Here is an 18,366-nt window from a genome sequence, read left to right as displayed (position 1 = left end):
TTGAAACTAAATTTCTGAAACCCACAAAAAGGTAAAACTGACTTCTTATTGTGAGTATGGTTTCAACAATGAAGGCAAATCAAAGTATGTGCTGGAAATTTTTATGGATTTTCAGGATGCCTTTGATGCCCAAGTATATCTCAGCATGCAATTAATATGAACTATACAAAATAGATACAGTGGATTCCGGTTGTTTGGGTCACCAGTTAATCAGGACAGCCATTTATTAGGAACAAACCTTAAAGAAGAGAACCTAACCAGGGTTATCTTTGCTTAATTGGGGCATGCCATTTAATCAGGGAAGGCAACTGCAGCACTTGAGATTACCCCTGATTGTCTCCAACCAGACAATGTGATCGGAGACAAATAAGTAGGCACCAGTTATGATCACTTGTTAGTAGACTCAGCCACTTTTTAGAATCAAATTTCAAAAAAACCAATTCAAATCACTAAAATGCACTACCCTTTCAGCATTATCATATGTTTAACTATAAGAATAGATTTTGAATGCCGTTGTGATATTTTTCTAAAACACATTTCTGGAGGTCACAACCATAAAACAAAAACAATTTGCAGCTTCTGGTTTGTTGGACTTTTCTATTAGTGCAGTCAATTATAAACAGGTGGTAAACTCGATCTTATTGCATATGCAATAATATCGATTGTTGGAATTCTGTAGGTTTTTTTCAGTATTATTATGATGAAATATGTTTCTCAGAATCTTCTCTTCATTCCTATTTATTAAGCTTTGTAAACTTGTTATTCTATATCTCACTTGTGCATATTGTGTTAGTTGCAATTTGTGCGTGCTGTATTCTTTGTTACTGATTGCTAATCTCTTATACTGCTTTAAATTTTACAACAAAAAAAAAAAAAAAAAAAAAAAAAGAAAGTCAGTGAACAGAAATATATGAATTAGTTAGCATGTTAAAGTATTAATTAAGCTTTGTAAATTTATTAAGCTATGTAAGTGTAAATTTATTTTTTATTTTGCTAACCGGTGGATAATATTCTTCCGATTTTCACATATTATTAATTTTGTTAATTGGTAATGTGGACATGTGTATATGTATAGGGCAGCACCTAGAATATCTGTTCAACTCCGCCTTGTGTATCTGTGAAGATACAGTATCACTACAAATGGGCCAGAGATGTGTGTGTGACATAAGTTTGTGTGTATTATGTGTGTGTTCTGTTGTTGTGTCTGGCCACTTGGCTACCCAGAATCATCAGTCACTTGGATAGATGATTCTGGGTACTCATCCACACCATGGGAAGGTGGGCCAGTTCTAGTAGAGCAAATAATGTCTCAAGATTCTGACCATCTAGTGATGCCAAAAGGTGGGCCAGGATCCTCTGGGCCCATTCCAGAGGAAAAGAAAGAAGCAAGAAAAAAAAATATAATAATAATAATAAAAAGGAACTGGTGCTGGTAAAAAAAAAAAGGTGCTGGTTGACAAAAATGAAAAAAAAAAAAAAAAAAAAGAAGAGAAAAGTAGTCTAATAAGTACTCTTATACACAGGATAATTCAGATGTGGAACTGGTGACCTTTAGGATCAGTGCAATGACAATTCTTGTATACATGAACCATAGAAGAAAATATTGAATTTTGATGCAACTGTGCTTAATTCATGAGTAGCCCAGCACTGCACAGAAAATTTCTGAGTGTTCCCTGAAAGTACATGCTTTGTCATGGAGGATAGCAGAGAAGCAAACTATTGTCCCACTTACACAGGTGTATTTGGTGGATTGTTTTGGTGTGCTACTCCAGCGTTGATTCTCTTTCTGCGAGCAAACACCTCGGAGGCAAAGTTCTGAAGAGCTGAGAGATGGTTCTTATTCTGCAGAAGCAACTCCTCCTGCCCTAGAGAGAGACCTGCAATGTCAGTTCGGAGCTTCACCATAAGATCATTGTAGATTGCACAGTTAAAGAGCAGGTGACTCCAATCTTCTGTATTCCAGCAGTTGCAGAGATCAGTGTGATGCAAGCAAAACTGAAAGAGTTTTTGACTGAGAGAGCCATGTCCAGTTACCAGAAAGGAAGTTTCCATAGTTAAGGAGCACCAGGTTTTAACTGATTTAGAAAGTAAGAAGGTCACATTAGGCGGGAATTTTCTTGTGGCCACTCCAAGTGGGGTAATGTCCCATCTGGTCTGCCAGATGCTAATTAGCTCGTTAAAGCATCTGGATTTCTCTTTTTTAGGATCTTCATTTAAATTTAGCTGGATACCAAGTAATTCTGAAGGTATTTGTTAATTGAATGTTAATTGGTAAGATAATAAAGTGTAAATTTGTGCTTAATATATCCTTACTTTTATAGCCTGTGAATAATATTCCCCCTATTTCACTTATTAGAATCGCCATTTAATAGAATTAAAATTAAATTCACAAATTTGATCACTATGACTGCCATTTACATATCTTATAGAAACTATATAATATTGGTGTAGATACATCATAGTTTACCCATAAATTTGAACTACGTATGTAGTGTAAAAGGAATCGTTTTAAAAGAATCTCATATTGTGGGTGCCTTCACAACGAGATAACTGGTATTGCACCACTCAAATAAATAATGCTTCTATAGTAGAGAAGACTACTGTTATTTATTTTCAGTGGATACCACAACCCAGACGATTGTTTCGAAGCTTTTTGGCTTCATCATCAGTGCGAAACTGTGATGGCATGTTGTATTACCAGGGTACCTGCCCATTCACTGATGATGAAGCCAAAAAGCTTCAAAACGATTGTCTGGGTGGTAGTATCCACTGAAAATAAACAACAGTAGTCTTGTCTACTAGAGAAGCGTTATTTATTTGAAGTAGTGCAATACCAGTTTTCTCGTTGTGAAGGCACCCACAATATGAGATACTATTAAAATGCCTTTTACACTACTTACGTAGCTAAAATTTATGGGTAAACTACGGTGTATCTACACCAATATTATATAGTCAATTACCTAAACCCACAAGAAATTATGCCTTGTGCATTTCATCTTCTAATATCTTATAGTGAACAGTATTTTATTAAGGAGAGTCCATCGTAACATGATTTGATCATACAGTGAACCAATTGTAAAGCGGGAGTCTACTGCATTTTTAACTATTTATGTGAAACTTCACATAATTGGGGCAGCCACTTAATCGGGCCAAAGTGCACTAGTCCAAAATAACTAGACTCCACTGTTTATACAGTGGACCCCGCTTTACAATTGGTTCACTGTATGATCAAATCATTTTACAATGGACTCTCCATAAAATATTGTTCACTACAAGATATGTAGTTAGTGCCGATCATTTTGATCACGTTTGCGAATTGAATTGTAATTCAATTAAACAGTGATTCTAATAAGCAAAAATAGAAGGAATATTATCGACAGGCTATAAAAGTAAAGACAAAGCACAAATTTACACTTTATAACCTTACCAATTAACGAAATTAAATGATACGTGAAAACCGGAGTAACAAGTTTACAAAGCTTAACAAACAGGAGTGAAGAGAAGATTCTGAAACAATTTTTTTATATGATTGAAAATTTCGTGGAGGGGAAAACACATCTTACCATAATAACGTAAAAATCCCACAGAATTCCAGCAATTGGTATTATCGCAAATACAATAAGATCCAGTTTACTAGCCATGATTGCACTAACAGAAAAGCCCAATAAACTGGAAACTGCAAATTGTTTTATGGTAGTGACTTCCAGAAATGTGCTTTAGAAAAATATCACAAAGGTATTCAAAACTGATATTTATAACCGAACATAGGATAACAATGAAAATGTAGTGCATTTTGATGATTTGAATTGGTTTTTTGAAATTTGATTTTCTAAAGCGGCTGATTCTACTAACCAGTGGTCATGTTAACCGATGCCTACTTAATGTGTTATTGGGTTCAACATTATGATAATTTCACAGTACAATGGAGTCTCTGGAATGGATTAATATCGTAAAGCGGGATTACACTATTTTTGTAAAAGATTACTTTTTTCAAAGAAATATGATGGTTCAAAACAAGTTTTGTGCTCCACTTGGACCCTTGGGACGGAACACAGTCCCTGATGGCTGGCTTGGGAAATCTGGATGGTATCTCCTATACTGATGATCTTATTTTGGTAGGTGGCTTACACTAGAGGATGAATTTAATCAGGTACATTGAATGAATTGAGTATGTGGTATGATCTGGGCTGGCTTGAGGGTATGTGGCGTCCCTGGGCCAGTTCGGTTTTCAGCACCTGATCATTTTTTTTATTTTAAATTTTTAAGCTTAATAAATTTTATAAAAGGGGCATGTCGTAATAAAACATATTTAAAAAATCTTACATAAAATTAAATTTACAAACTTTTATTTACAAAAAGGTATATAACAACAATAAATTATTTGAAAACTAAACAAAAAAATTCTTGAATAAAATATTTAAAATTATACTTATAAAATAGGTGTATAATAATAATAATAATAAATGTAATAATTTTGCAAAAAAAATCTTAAAAAGTATATAAGCTGTCTATAAAGTATAAGAATAATTATTGAAAATTGTAGCAAAAAACAATTTTTTAAATAAATTAAAACTTTTCTGGCTTTTACTGTCGCAAAATTTGTTATCAATTCTTCCATATCATGTTCTTTTAAAATATTTCGGTTCAATCGATAATATTAATAAACCGTCTAATCTTTCCCGATTCATAGTTGTTTTCAAATGAGTCTTAATAAATTTCAGTTTCGAAAGAACTGAGACAGCAATGTTAGGATTGTTGTTGTTATTTGGTTTTTAGGAGCATTAGCAACTAAGGACATATTGCTCTAGGGATATGTGGTGGTCATTCCCTCACCTTTCCGCATCCTCCGTATTTGGTGGTCATGGGCTCGAACCCCGGTCTAATCAAGAAGCGTGTACTACGCACTGCTGCTCCTGCCCACCTGGCTACGGAGGTGCAGCAACATTAGGAAAATGCGGATAGTAACGAATAGGTTTGGTAAGGAAGATGCTAATTGCTGATCACAAATGAATTGGAGAATTTTCGCAGGTGACATTTCTTCATTTGAATATGAACAGTGAAGATATCTAATTTCGTGAAACAAATCCATTCCTGATATGTCTTTCTTTTTCTGCTGTTAAATACATTTAAATTCATACAATGTTTTAAAAGTTCTATGTCATTCATAGACTTACATTTATTTAAATTCAAAAGAATATTAAAATTATTATTGTGTTTTGCTAACAAATCAAAACGATCCTTCAAAGCAGTGATGGCATGGTCTAAAATGTTCCAAAAAAAAAGTTATTTTAAAATTTTCTTCTTCATTGCATATTGCTTCATCTTAATTGATTAACAAGCTATTTAATTTTTCTAGTTTATTGAATGCCCTAGACTGGTTCACAGCTGTAGCATGATAAAACAGAGTTTGGTGTGAAAAATAAAATAGACACCCCAAAAATAAAATTTTTGATCAAAATGGAACCCCATGCCTGGTACGAAAAGTCAAATAGACAAACCAAAACGACACCCCTTTCAATACGGCTTTTGGAAGGCACTGCTCGTACCACCAACGATTCAACTCTCTGGTCCTCTTTATTACTATTACTTTTTTTATGATGTTGGTGCTTTGATTCGGATTTTATTGGCACATTAGCAACTAAGGCTATAATGTGCCAAGACCAGCTTTTTTTACGATGTTGGTGCCCCAAAGCCATTGCGCCCCTAGGCCAGTGCCACTTGTGCCTAAGCCTAGAGCCAGGCCTGGTTATGATGATAAGTTAGTAGTATCTCCATTAAAAACTAACATGATGTTGCTCAAGAGCAGGATATCAGATCTGCATACAGCAGAGAGCTTATTAAAAGCAAGCTGTCAAAATTTTATAATTTTGTGCTAGGTAAAAATAAACATTCACCCTTTGCAAGAACAGTAAAAATGTTACATTACTAACTATGTAAACAGTTTTTTTAAGGCTACTAAGTTATTTTATATTAAAAACTAAACATCGGGTAACTATCTATCTTAATATTTATATTTCAATGAGTTTCGCACTGGAAAATTAAATTTTGGTAATTTAAAATCATATAAAAATTTCACACAGGTCATATTCTTAAAAATTACCTTGTGTTAACACTGTGTTCATGTGATTTTGATTCATTCTTTTCACTGTCTCTGTGAGATTGAAAATCTTTTTAATAATGAAATTAATAGTGGCAAATGATGCAAGAACTGAAAATTTCTTTCATTTTTTTAAAATTTTTATTTATTTTTTAATGAAACCCTAAACACGAGAGGTATTAGAACCTATAGTACTTAGTACCATGCTTGGGTTGCAGGTTGAGAAAACAAACAAAGGTATTTGTTGACATTAGACTTGAACTTCTGTAGAGTGTAATTTTCAGGAAATACATATGAAGGAAGGTTGTTCCAGAAAACTGCAGTTGAATGAAAAGTTGGTTCTGTGAGTTTGAAGTTGGACGTTGGCTGGTGGTGGCACGTGTTCAGACTGTTTTGAGAGAGAGAGAGAGAGAGAGAGAGAGAGAGAGAGAGAGAGAGAGAATTATAGGAGCCAATTCATAGAAACATTGACCATGGAAGTATCTGTAGAAGAGGCATGCAGCAGAAATAGTACGTCTATGAGACAGCGAGTGGAGAGACTCTGTTAGAGAGGAGTCATTAATTAACCTAACTCCCCTCTTCAGAATGGAATCTAGAAGCCTGAAAGAGGTTTTGCGGGCACCACCCTAGATGTGGGAACAATATTCCATGGTAGGGCGGATTTGCGATTTGTACAGAGTGAACAGCTGTTTGGAAGAAAAGTAACGCCAAGAGCGAAAGAGAAAACTAAGTTTTTTAGATGCAGAGGAAGCAATATTTGTAATGTGCTTGTGCCAAGAGAGATTAGAAGTCAGGGTAATCCCCATAAGAGATATATCATTTTGCCTAGAAATCTGAGTGTCACCAAAGATAAGCATAGGAGCAGAAGAATCCTTTTTGCAAGATATAAGACAAGACTGAGTTTTAGAAAGGTTGAAATCAACTAAGTTGTCTTTGCCCCACTGCAGAATTACCTGGAGATCGGCATTTAGGGAATTGGTAGCAGATAATCGAGAAGTTGAAGTTGATTGAGCAGGCCAAAGTTTCTCAAAATGGAAAGTGGAATGCAATGTGCTATCATCAGCAAAACTATGGATAGGATCTCCAGTCAATAGAAGAAGGTCATTAATATACAATTGGAAAAGAGCGGGGAGAAAGAATTGAACCTCGAGGCACATCGGCATTAGTGGAACAGTTAGAAGACAGAGGGCCATCTACCATCACTCAGCGATCCGAAAGAAAACTGGATAACCAATTACTAAAAACAGTTGGCAAACCATAAGACGGAAGCTTGTTTAGAAGACCTTTATGCCAAACACGATCGAAAGCCTTTGAGATGTCAAGAGCAACGACCTGTGTTTCACCGAACCTTTCCATTGAATTAGTCCATAAATGGGTAACATAAGCCAGAACATCACCAGTGGATCGACACTGATGGAATTCATACTGGCAATCGTTGATTAGACGGAAGGTTTCTAGATAGTTTAAGAGTTGGCGGTTAATGGATTTCTCCATTACTCTAGAAAGAGTAGAAGTAATTGAAATGGGATGATAATTGGATGGGAGGGATTTGTCACCCTTTTTAGGAACTGGCTGGATATGAGCAAATTTCCAAGCTGAAGGAAAAACACCTTTGAAATAAGAAAGTGAAAAAAGGCGGCAAAGAACAGGAGTAAGTTCAGGAGCACAGGTTTTGAGAACAAGTGGAGAAATACCATGGGGACCTGGAGCTTTCTTTGCATCAAGTTTCGTCAAAATCTTTCTGACATTCCTTTGACGGAAGACCACAGGAGTCATTGAATGGAGCGTGTTGGGAATGGTGGGAGGTGTTCTACCAAGATCATTAATACATGAGTTGGAAGAAAAATGGGATGTTAGCAGTTCAGCTTTATTCTTGGCTTAAGTGACAACAGAACCATCTGGTTTTGACAAAGGTAGGAGGCAGAGATGGATAAAATTTGCAGCCAATAGCTTTGGCAAGAGACCAGAATGCTCAGCTACCATTTGGGCAAGAAGCAAGTTTTCTACTCTTAGTCTGTTCAAAATCTAGTTTGGACTGATTAATAACTGCTTTACAATTGTTGCGAGCTTTGGTGTAGGCAGAAAACGATACTGAAGAATTGGAAACAAGCCAATTATGATATGCAACATAACTCTTGAACAGCATTAGTACATTTATTGGAAAACCAAGGTTTATATAAAGGATGAGATTTTAAAGTGGAATGTGGAAGAAAGGATTCCATTCCTACAAAAATAATTTCATTGACACGATCTGAGCAAATGTTGACATCCGAAGTTTTAAAACAGTAATCCAACCAAGGAAAAGAAATATCGCAGGTCATCCCATTTTGCATTCTTGTAATGCCAAACAAAATGAGGTTGGGAACAGACATGTTTGTTGTTTGTTATATGGTTTTTAGGAGCATTAGCAACTAAGGCCATATTGCTCCAGGGATATGCGGTGGTTAATCCCTGACCTTTCCGTATCCTCCATATTTGGTGGTCACAGGCTCGAACCCCGGTCTAATCAAGAAAATAGCCATGAGATAAAGGCTCCATTGGAGAAGAGACAATCACCAAGTTGTGATCTGAGGTGCCTAAAGGACCACTCACTTTGACTGTGTACTTAGAAGGGTTGTTTGTGAGAAAAAAGATCAAGCATCTTGGCTGTATGGTTAGGATTGTCTGGTATCCTTGTAGGTAAATGAACAATCTGTGCAAGGTCATTAGTAATTGCAAAAGCCTCAGCATCTCGACCAGCTGTGTCAGTGTGACTATAAAACGGGAGCCAGCTGGAGTTGTTAACATTAAAATCACCAAGGAAAATTACCCCACTGTTAGGAAAGTTGGACTGGAGAGAGTCAAGTTGCAAAGAGAGGAAGTCAAAGAGCTTCAAGTGATTAGTGGAGTTGGGAGGACAGTAGAGACAACAGATGAATTTGACACAATGAGGTAGAGAGATTTTAATGTTGTTGCTGTTATTTGGTTTTAGGTGCATTAGCAACTAAGGCCATATTGCTCTGGGGATATGCGGTGATCATTCCCTGACCTTTCCGCATCCTCTGTATTTGGTGGTCACGGGCTCGAACCCCGGTCTAATCAAGAAGTGTGTGCTACGCACTGCTGCTCCTGCCCACCTGGCTACGGAGGCACCAGAGATTTTAAGCTAAAGAAGATCGAAGAGAGGATATTCCAAATTACCAAATCTCTGACAGGGAATATCAGAACGGACATATGCACAAGTACCACCTTTGAGGCAAAAGGAATCATACAGCGAATAAATTGGGCAACTGAGATGAGCAGTAGTTGAATCAAACGATAACTGATATTCTGTCAGAAAAAGTACGTGCCGTTTGGCAGACTGCAAGTGGAAATGGACATCACTGTGATTAGAATTGAGACCACGTATATTTGTGAAATGAACTAGGAAGTGTTTGGGGGGTTTAGTTCTTTTCGCAGATAAGTATACTCTATTAGTTCGAAAATTCACATTGTATTCAATAGTAAGAAAAAGTGGGGGGGGACATTCTGTATGAAGTAATGAAATTTTTGGATATGGCATACACATGGTAAGAATATACCCAGATCCTTGCCATAACACGACCTCGACAATGCCTTTGCATACACACTACTCAGACTCCCTCCAGTCACTATCTGGCAGAGTAGGGGTAGCAAGATTATACACCAGCTGATCCGGAAGCCTCCTAAAGAGTTACCAATAGGTTTGGTCCAGTGTACTAACTAGCAGCCGGCCTGCGAACACTGTTTTAGAGCTGTTCCCTCGAAATGTAAGGAAGATTCGATCTCGCCATGATGTTCACCATAACCTCAAAAGTCATCAGTCATACTGCATGATGGAAGAAATGGGGAAGGGTTGACCAGAACTTAGCTTTGGAGACTAAACATGGGTTCCACCACTTCAGGCACCTCCGTAGCCAGGTGGGAAGGAGTAGCAGTGCATAGCACACGCTTCTTGATTAGACCGGGGTTCGAGCCTGTCACCACCAAATACGGAGGATGCGGAAAGGTCAGGGAATGACCACCGCATATGCGTGGAGCAATATGGCCTTAGTTGCTAATGCTCCTAAAAACCAATCAACATCCACCACTTCAAGCCTCCAATAAGCAAAGTGGTGGTATTGCACCGGTTGATGAGTCATCTACCACCTAGTACTGCCTGGTAACACAGAGGGGTGCCATTCTTCCATGTGGTGTGGGCGCCACACCTGGGTGGTCACCCACAGTTTTTTTTCCCCCTTTGGCTGAAGCTGATTAAGCTTCAGCCAAAGGGGAGGGAATCCAATTTCACCTATCCATCCCCTCCAATAGTTTGTCTAGCCATTCTTTGAATTTATTCAAACAATCCATCTCCCCAAACAACAGATGGTAGCTTGTTTCAGCAATCAACTACCTGTTGGTTGAAGGCAAACTTCCACACATCTATTCTGCAACCATTCTTTCTCAATTTGTATTACCCCCCACCCATGCACAGTCTGAGCAAGAGGGAGAATCCCATCAGAAGTGAGTTTGCCAAGCCATTCACCTAGCCTAGTGAGTTTCTCAAGCTTTAAACACCTAAATCTAATCACCTCACATGTGCCTATTATCCCAGACACTGAAATTTGTAAAACTGAAGCCTTTTTGGAAAGGGCACATCTTTATTCCCAGAGAACTTCATATTTGACCCCGGGCCTTTTTCATTTTCCACTATCCGCAGTGTAGTACCACATTGCTCTGGGGTTAATGCTACCCACATGCAGTACTTTGCATTTGTTAATGTTTAATTTCAATTGTCACTTCTCATCCCATCAGGCTAATTATTCTAGAATTTGTTGCAGCAGCACACATTCACATTACTGTTATTGTCCAAAAATTTGGACATTACACCAGATATACCCTCATCAATATCATTAATAAAAACAGAAAACAAAATTGGCATAGCACTGACCCCTGTGGGAGCCAATAATAACATTAGTCCACAAAGAGCGGTATCCATTGATAAGCACTCTGTCTTCTCCTTCTCAATCATCCTTTTATCCATAGCAGTAACTTTCCCTTAATGCCACTCTGTTCCAATTAGTACAGCAGCATTTTATATGCACCAGACTCAGAAGCTCCTTTGAATCAACAGAATCCAAGTTCCTTTGTCACTGCATCAAAGTATCCAATCAAATTGGTCAGACAAGATCTCCCCTTAATAAACCCAAGCTGTGACTGAAATATAACTGCCCTCCTGTGCAGCAGATGGTCCTGTATTAAATATTTAACTAGTGACTTCATTATTTTCCCTGGAACAGAAGTTAAGCTAACAGGTCTGTAATTACTCATGTCAGCCCTTTGTGAATTGGGGTTACATTTGCACATCTCCAGTCCACGGGACCTCGCTTGAATCCAAAGATGCTCCTATAATTATGATTATGGCTAACAGTTTGTTTACATCTTTTGCTGCCTACCTTAATAAAACTGGATAGATCCCATCCATCATAGGTCCCTTTTTTATGTTATGGCTAACATAAAAAAGGTTATAATTATGGCTAACAGTTTGTTTACATCTTTTGCTTCCTCCCTTAATATAACTGGATAGATTCCATCCACCCCGGTGCCTTTTTTACGTTTAATTTCAAGAATTTGTTTTCCACCTTCCTCTCAGTTATTACAAAACTATAAATTTTAAACTTTGCTCAATGCCCTGTTAGAATTCCTCATGTGCAAATGTAAATGCAATACCTATTCAGCCTGTCAGGAACCTGAGCAGGATCACCAAAGATTAAACTATCAATATTATGTGAACCGATGTGATTCAAATCCTTCCTTCTACTGTTTCTTCTTCTCCTTCTTCTGCCACATGCCAGAGAACAAAAATGCATGAGACGTATAAATTATCAGGCAATACATAAGCCTATGGTAGATATAAGCTAATTTGTAATCAAGTCACAAAGGAAGTTAGGCAAGATTATGAGAAATCTTTGGCAAAGGATGCAAAGAAAAACAGCAAAGTGGTCTTACTTATATAAACTCTAAAAAGAAGGGGATGAATCAGATTGGTCGGTAAACTTAATATCAATTAAGTGGGTTGACTGTAGATGATCATTCTCAGATATCTGTCAAACTAAATGAGTATTTTGCATCAGCATTCACACATGAGGAGTTATTCAAGAAGGAGAAGGCCAGATATTTATCAAATCCTAAGAGGCAGTTAAATGATTCTGTTATAACTGAGAGCAGCAAAGTGGAGTAGAAATTTTTGAAGTTAAACATAAGAAAGGCACCTGGGGTGGATGGGATCTATCCAGTTATATTAAAGGAAGTTGTTATTTTTTATTTTCTGTTTAGGAGCATTAGCAACTAAGGCCATATTGCTCCGGGGATATGTGGTGTTCATTCCCTGACCTTTCCGCATTCTCCGTATTTGGTGGTCACAGGCTCGAACCCCGGCCTAATCAAGAAGCGTGTGCTACGCACTTCCTCTTGCCCACCTGACTACGGAGGTGTCAGGCAAAGGAAGTAAGCAAATGCTTAGCCACAATCATAAGAGCATCTTTGGACTCAGGGGAATAGACTGGAGAAGTGCCAATCTATCTCCAATTCACAAAGGGGGATCAAAGGGTGACACGAGTAAATACAGACCTGTTAGTTAGACTTCTGTTCCAGGAAAAATAATGGAGTTACTGGTTAATGAAGCATTGCAGGATAATCTAGACACGACTGCAGAAATAATTCAGACACAGCATGGGTTTGTTAAGGGAAAGTCTTGTCTGACCAATTTGACTGGATTCTATGATGTGGTCACAAAAAAGCTGGATGCAAAAATTAATTCTGATATTATATATTTGGATTTCAGGAATGCTTTTGATACTGTTGCGCACGGAAGACTACTATACAAATTGGAGCTGTATGGCATTAAGGGCAAGTTGCTACAATTTGTATTATCTGCAAATTTGCAAATGATACAAAGGTTGGCAGGGTTGTTAATGACAGTAATGGCAGTGTGCTACTGCAACAGGATCTAGATAATTTGGGCAGATGGGCGAAGTGGCAACTGAAGTTTAACCTTGACAAATGCAAAGTACTGCATATGGGTAGAAGTAACACCTAAGGTGGTAGAAAATGAAAAAGACCTGGGAGTGTAATTGTGCAGTCAGATATGAAGTTTTCTGAGCAATGCAGACAGGCTGCCAGGGCAGGTCATGGGGTTTTGTCAATGATATATAGGAATTTTGCTAGCAGGGAAAAGGAGGTGATTGTTCCTCTCTATAAGGCAATGGTCAGGCCATGCCTTGAGTACTGCATACAGGTCTGGAGGCCTCATTTTAGGAAGGATGTAGATTTGCTTGAGCGTATACAGAGAAAGGCAACAAGATTGGTGAGGGGAATGAAGGGATCCTCTTACCAAGAGAGGCTTAAGTTCGGTAAATTGCACTGGCTGGAGACTAGGCACCTGTGCGGTGATCTGATCGATGTGTATAAGGCCTTGAATGGGTTGAGCACGCTGAATTCTGATGGGATCTTTTCACTTGTTCAGATTACGAAGCTAAGGAGGCATAAATTCAAATTATGAAAAGACAGATACAGAATAGATGTGGGGAAAATTTGTCTTTACCCAGCGGGTGGTTAATTGCTGGAACAAACTTCCATCTGTCATAGTGGAAGTTGATAAGTTAAATAAATTTAAGGAGGAACTGGACAGGCATTTGGAGGGAATGGTGTGATTTTTTTTTTTTTTTGGGCTGATGCTGCATAAGCTCATACACTTGCATCACATGCCACTACTACTACTAATTGATAAAAGGATGGTTGAGTGGGAGAAGACAGAGAGTGGTAATCAATGGACACTGCTCTTCATGGACTAATGTATTAGTGGTGTCCCTCAAGGTTCGGTGTTGGGCCCATTGTTGTTTTGTATATTTATCAATGATATTGATGAAGGTATATCAAGCTTAATATCAAAGTTTGAAGATAATACAAAGGTTGGTAGGGTTGTTAATAACAGTAATGGCAGTGTGCTGTTGGAACAGGATCTGGAAAAGTTGGGCAGATGGGCTAAGAAGTGGCAACTGAAGTTTAAATTGACAAATGCAAAGTATTGCATATGGGTAGCTGTAACCCAAGCGAAATGTACTAACTGGGTGTTGTTACACTCAGGGTAGCAGCGAATGAAAGAGACCAGGGGGTAAGTGTGCAGTCAGATATGAAGTTTTCTGAGTCGTGCAGATAGGCTGCCAGAGTAGGTCATGGGGTCTTGTCAATGATATACATGAATTTTTGCTAGCAGGGATAAGGTGATTATCCCCGTGTATAAAGCAATGGTCAGGCCACACTTTGAGTACCGCATACACGTCTGAAAGCCTAATTTTAGGAAGGATGTAGAGTTGCTAGAACGAGTACAGAGAAGGGCAACAAGACTGGTGAAGGGAACAAAGAAAGGCTTAAGTTCTGCAAATTACAGCGTTTGGAGACTAGGCATGTGCAAGGTGATCTGATTGAGGAGTATAAGGCCTTGAATCGATTGAGCAGACTCAATGCTGATGGGATTTTTCCTCTTGCTCAGATTACAAACCTGAGGGGGCATAAACTGAAATAGAGGAAAGACAGTTGTCGGATAGATGTGCGGAAATTTGCCTTTAGCCAGCGGGTTGTTGATTGCTGGAAGAAACTTCCATCTGTCGTCGTGGAAGTTGACAGCTTAAATAAATTCAAGGAAAAAGTTTACAAACATTTGGAGTGAATGTATGGGTGAAATGGAAAGGTTTTTTTTTTTTAGCCTGATGGTGCTTGTATAAGCTTGCTTTCTTGCATCATATGCCTCTACTAATGCTAATGCCTTAATAGTTCATCTGACATCCATTTAGGTCTAAGCCTACAACAGTATTTCTTAGTTAGCATGAAAAGCCTGGTAGCTTCTATGGTTATCTCCCTGAATGCTTCTCATTTAGAATTTGTTGTTGGTAATATCATTATTTAGTCCCATTGTAGTCTCCTTTACAAAAAGAAAAATCCTTCACTTGAATAGGAATAATGTTGCACTTAACCTTGATGGTTACATATTTCAAGTAAATTTCACTTCAATGTACTGTGATCACTGGCATCTAGTGGTTTTTTTTATGCACAGATTCTTATTTATGACCAGAAATGGCAATTTGCATGGAGGGTATGACCTTAAATTAAATTATTTAAAGATTGAAAAGACTATTTTTCACCCTGAATGTCAAAAATAAGCTAAAATAAAAATAACTTTGCGTGCCATATAAAAAAAATATTTTTATATCTTCTTCTTCTTCCAGCCACATAGCTTCCTGAGGAGCTGTTGCGGCCACCAACAAATTCCTCCAACTGCATTGATCATGTGCTCTACAAGCAGCATCACGAAGTGCCATGCCCAGAAGTTCACTGCTCCTATCCTTCCAGCTATTTGCAGGTCTTCTTCGGCACCTGTTCCCCTCAATTTTTTCTTCCATTATATTCTTCAATAGAAAGTTTTCCCTTCTTACTATATGTCCAAAAAACTCGAGTTTTCTTCTGTTGATGCCATGAAGAAGAAATTTGGGCCTGCCAATTTTATTCAATACCCACTCATTTGTTCTTCGATCAAGGTAAGAAATACACAGTATTCTCCTGTAACACCACATTTCAAATGCCTCAAATTTCTTCCTGTCAAATCTTTTCAGATTCCATCCTTTACATCCATAAGTGGAAACTGAAAAAATTAACGAATCAATGATTCTCAGTTTCGTCTTTAGGGGCAGATCTTTATCTCTCCATAATTTTGTCAGATCAGTGACCAACATTTTAGTAATTGCCTGTCGTCTCTTTACATCGTTTGAGCAGTCACTATTTTTATTTATTCTTGATCCTAAGTAATCAAATTCAGCAACTTCTTCGATATCTTGCCCAATAACCTTTGCTTTACTGGAACCGAGATTATCACCAATCACAATAGTTTTAGTTTTACACAAATTCAGGATGGCACCATCCAGTTTCCCAAATCTTTACAATCATTTTATGAAAAAACTCTGCGCCCCTCACACCTGTAGCTTTAATCAATTCCGCTGGCATTTCATCAATTACAGGTGAATTGTCACATGTCAGTTCTCTGATGGCTTTTTGTACTTCTTCCTTCAGTGGAACTGGTTCATGATCACATTCTTGAAAAGGGGGTGGCAGATCATTAGTATCAGCAGGTGCTCCGAAGAGCTGCTCACAGTATACAGTATTCTTTCCACCTTCCTTTGTGTTCTCCTCTGGCGTCCTTAATTACATTAAGTTTTGGTCGGAACTTTTGTTTTAGGGACTTAATCCATAGCCTGACCACTCGGCTACGGAGGCTTTCATTCAATATTAATATTAACCTAATTGAAAGAATCACAATTTTCAGAGTCAGAAACAACTGTCAAATGGAGGAAGAGGCATTAATTCCTTGCTGGTAGAGGGTTCTGGTGAACAGGTCCAGTTGATGAAGTGGTCTGGAAGAAATCATCAAGCTTCAGTTGCCTTACACCTTGGTGCTGCTTCCTAATTACTGTAGATAGAAATTTTCTAAAATGTTGATAATAAGGAAGCACATCAGGATCTGATGATGATTCAATATAATGTATGATGTCGTCCATATGTTGTCTTATAACAGACAATTTAGGATGAGGTGTAACTGATTCTTTGTCTTTGTCATCATCCTCTTGTTCTCCACGAAGATTTCCCGCGATCTCTACCTCAGTAAAAATTTAATAGCCCGGATCACCATCATTTTCGAGCCACTGTTCCACATCATTCTCAGATGCATTTTTGTTGCCGGCCCTCAGAAGATTGTCCCAAAAATTAGATGCTTCAACACCTTAAAAGTCCATTTCAGATTCTATAACAACTTTACCAAGCATTGGCCAAGGTAGTAATTTTTATATCTTTCCACGCAGCTGCTAAGTTGAAGATAGCAGATCTGATGTTGTATGCATGTAAATTTTGCAGTGTCCTGGTGCTGCTTGTATCTTCTTCTGTTTCTTCCAAAACAACCATCACCTCTTCCAAAAGCTTCTTATACAACCTCTTACATGCAACGATTACACCCTGATCCACTGGCTGTATCAGTGAAGTAGTGTTAGGAGGCAGAAAAACACATTTAATTCTCCCATCCGTGCTAACTAACCTCTCAGCATTAGGGCGAGTAGGTGCGTTATCTAGCAGTAAAACAGCTTTTATTTCACGAGAAGGAATTTTCAGCACATCTGTCTGATAGCATCGCACATCAGGAATAAACTGGTCCAGAGAACCAGTCACAGAAAATATCCACTGTAAACCAGGAATTTTTTGAGTGGGAATATATCACTGGTAACTGGTTCCTTAAATCCTTTAAAGCACGAGGTTTTTTCCCCTTACCAACTTCCACAGGCTTAAACTGATGCACAGCATCAGCATTTCCACAAAATAAAACTGAAATTTGTTCCTTATTTAGCTTACGACTAGGGGTGCTTGTTTAATGCTCGTAAGCCTGAGTATTTTCAGGAACAGCATGATAAAAAAGCCCAGTCTCATCAGCATTATAAAGCTGTGATAAAATGCAGCCCTCATTTTTAATGAGGTCATTTAGATATTTTCTGAAAGCCTCAACTTGTTCTTCATTCGCACCTGAAGATTCACCACAGGTACTTTTATTAACAATGCTGTGGCACTTTAAAACGCCACAGCTAGCCATCACTCCTCTGAAATTTTAGGCCCACGTTATTCGCAAATAAGAAAAACAAAAGGTTCTAAATTTTTCCTTTAGAAGAGAAATTTTTTGTCTGTTGAATACGAAGTCCGTTAAATCAAGGGTCTACTGTATATATATATATAAATTCGTTAGAATCGTACAATTAATGTTTATATCTTCAGTCAATAATTTATTCATAAGGTAACACTGATTTCTTACGTTTTAAAATATAAGATTTGTCATATAAGGGTGGGCTGGGGCCTTCGGGATTGGACCTTAAATATGATATACAACTGTGTAGTGTAATTTTTTATTATGGTGCTGCAATCTGATTTCATAGTGATTAACATTAAATTCAGAGGGGCCTCAAAAGCATTCAAATTGAAAGATTTATGTTCCTAGCTATTATGCATGCAGAACTTCTCCACTTCAATACTTGAAGTTTTAGCACAAAAATTGCTCTTAGACCTTAAAATTTTGTATTACGTATTTTGTAATTTTCCTAGTTATATTAGGAAAAATATTCAAAATGAAATTAATATGAATGGCATAACTATTGATAATCTTCTTCACCTTGCTGACAAACTGAATAATGTGCATTAATGAAGAAATT

At 37.8% G+C, this 18,366-nt stretch overlaps 1 protein-coding gene across 3 annotated transcripts in view; it reads right to left on the bottom strand.

Moving 5' to 3' along the window:
- Positions 1 to 18,366, bottom strand: part of LOC150078391 (transmembrane protein 230) — a 150,941-nt gene that overhangs the window by 61,774 nt on the left and 70,801 nt on the right. The window lies entirely within an intron of this gene.

The sequence above is a fragment of the Mastigoproctus giganteus genome, chromosome 11 (genome assembly GCF_048544385.1).
Source record: "Mastigoproctus giganteus isolate SK-2022 chromosome 11, ASM4854438v1, whole genome shotgun sequence".
In the NCBI taxonomy this organism is placed as follows: Eukaryota; Metazoa; Arthropoda; class Arachnida; order Uropygi; family Thelyphonidae; genus Mastigoproctus; species Mastigoproctus giganteus.
This window is presented reverse-complemented; position numbering and strand designations above follow the sequence as displayed.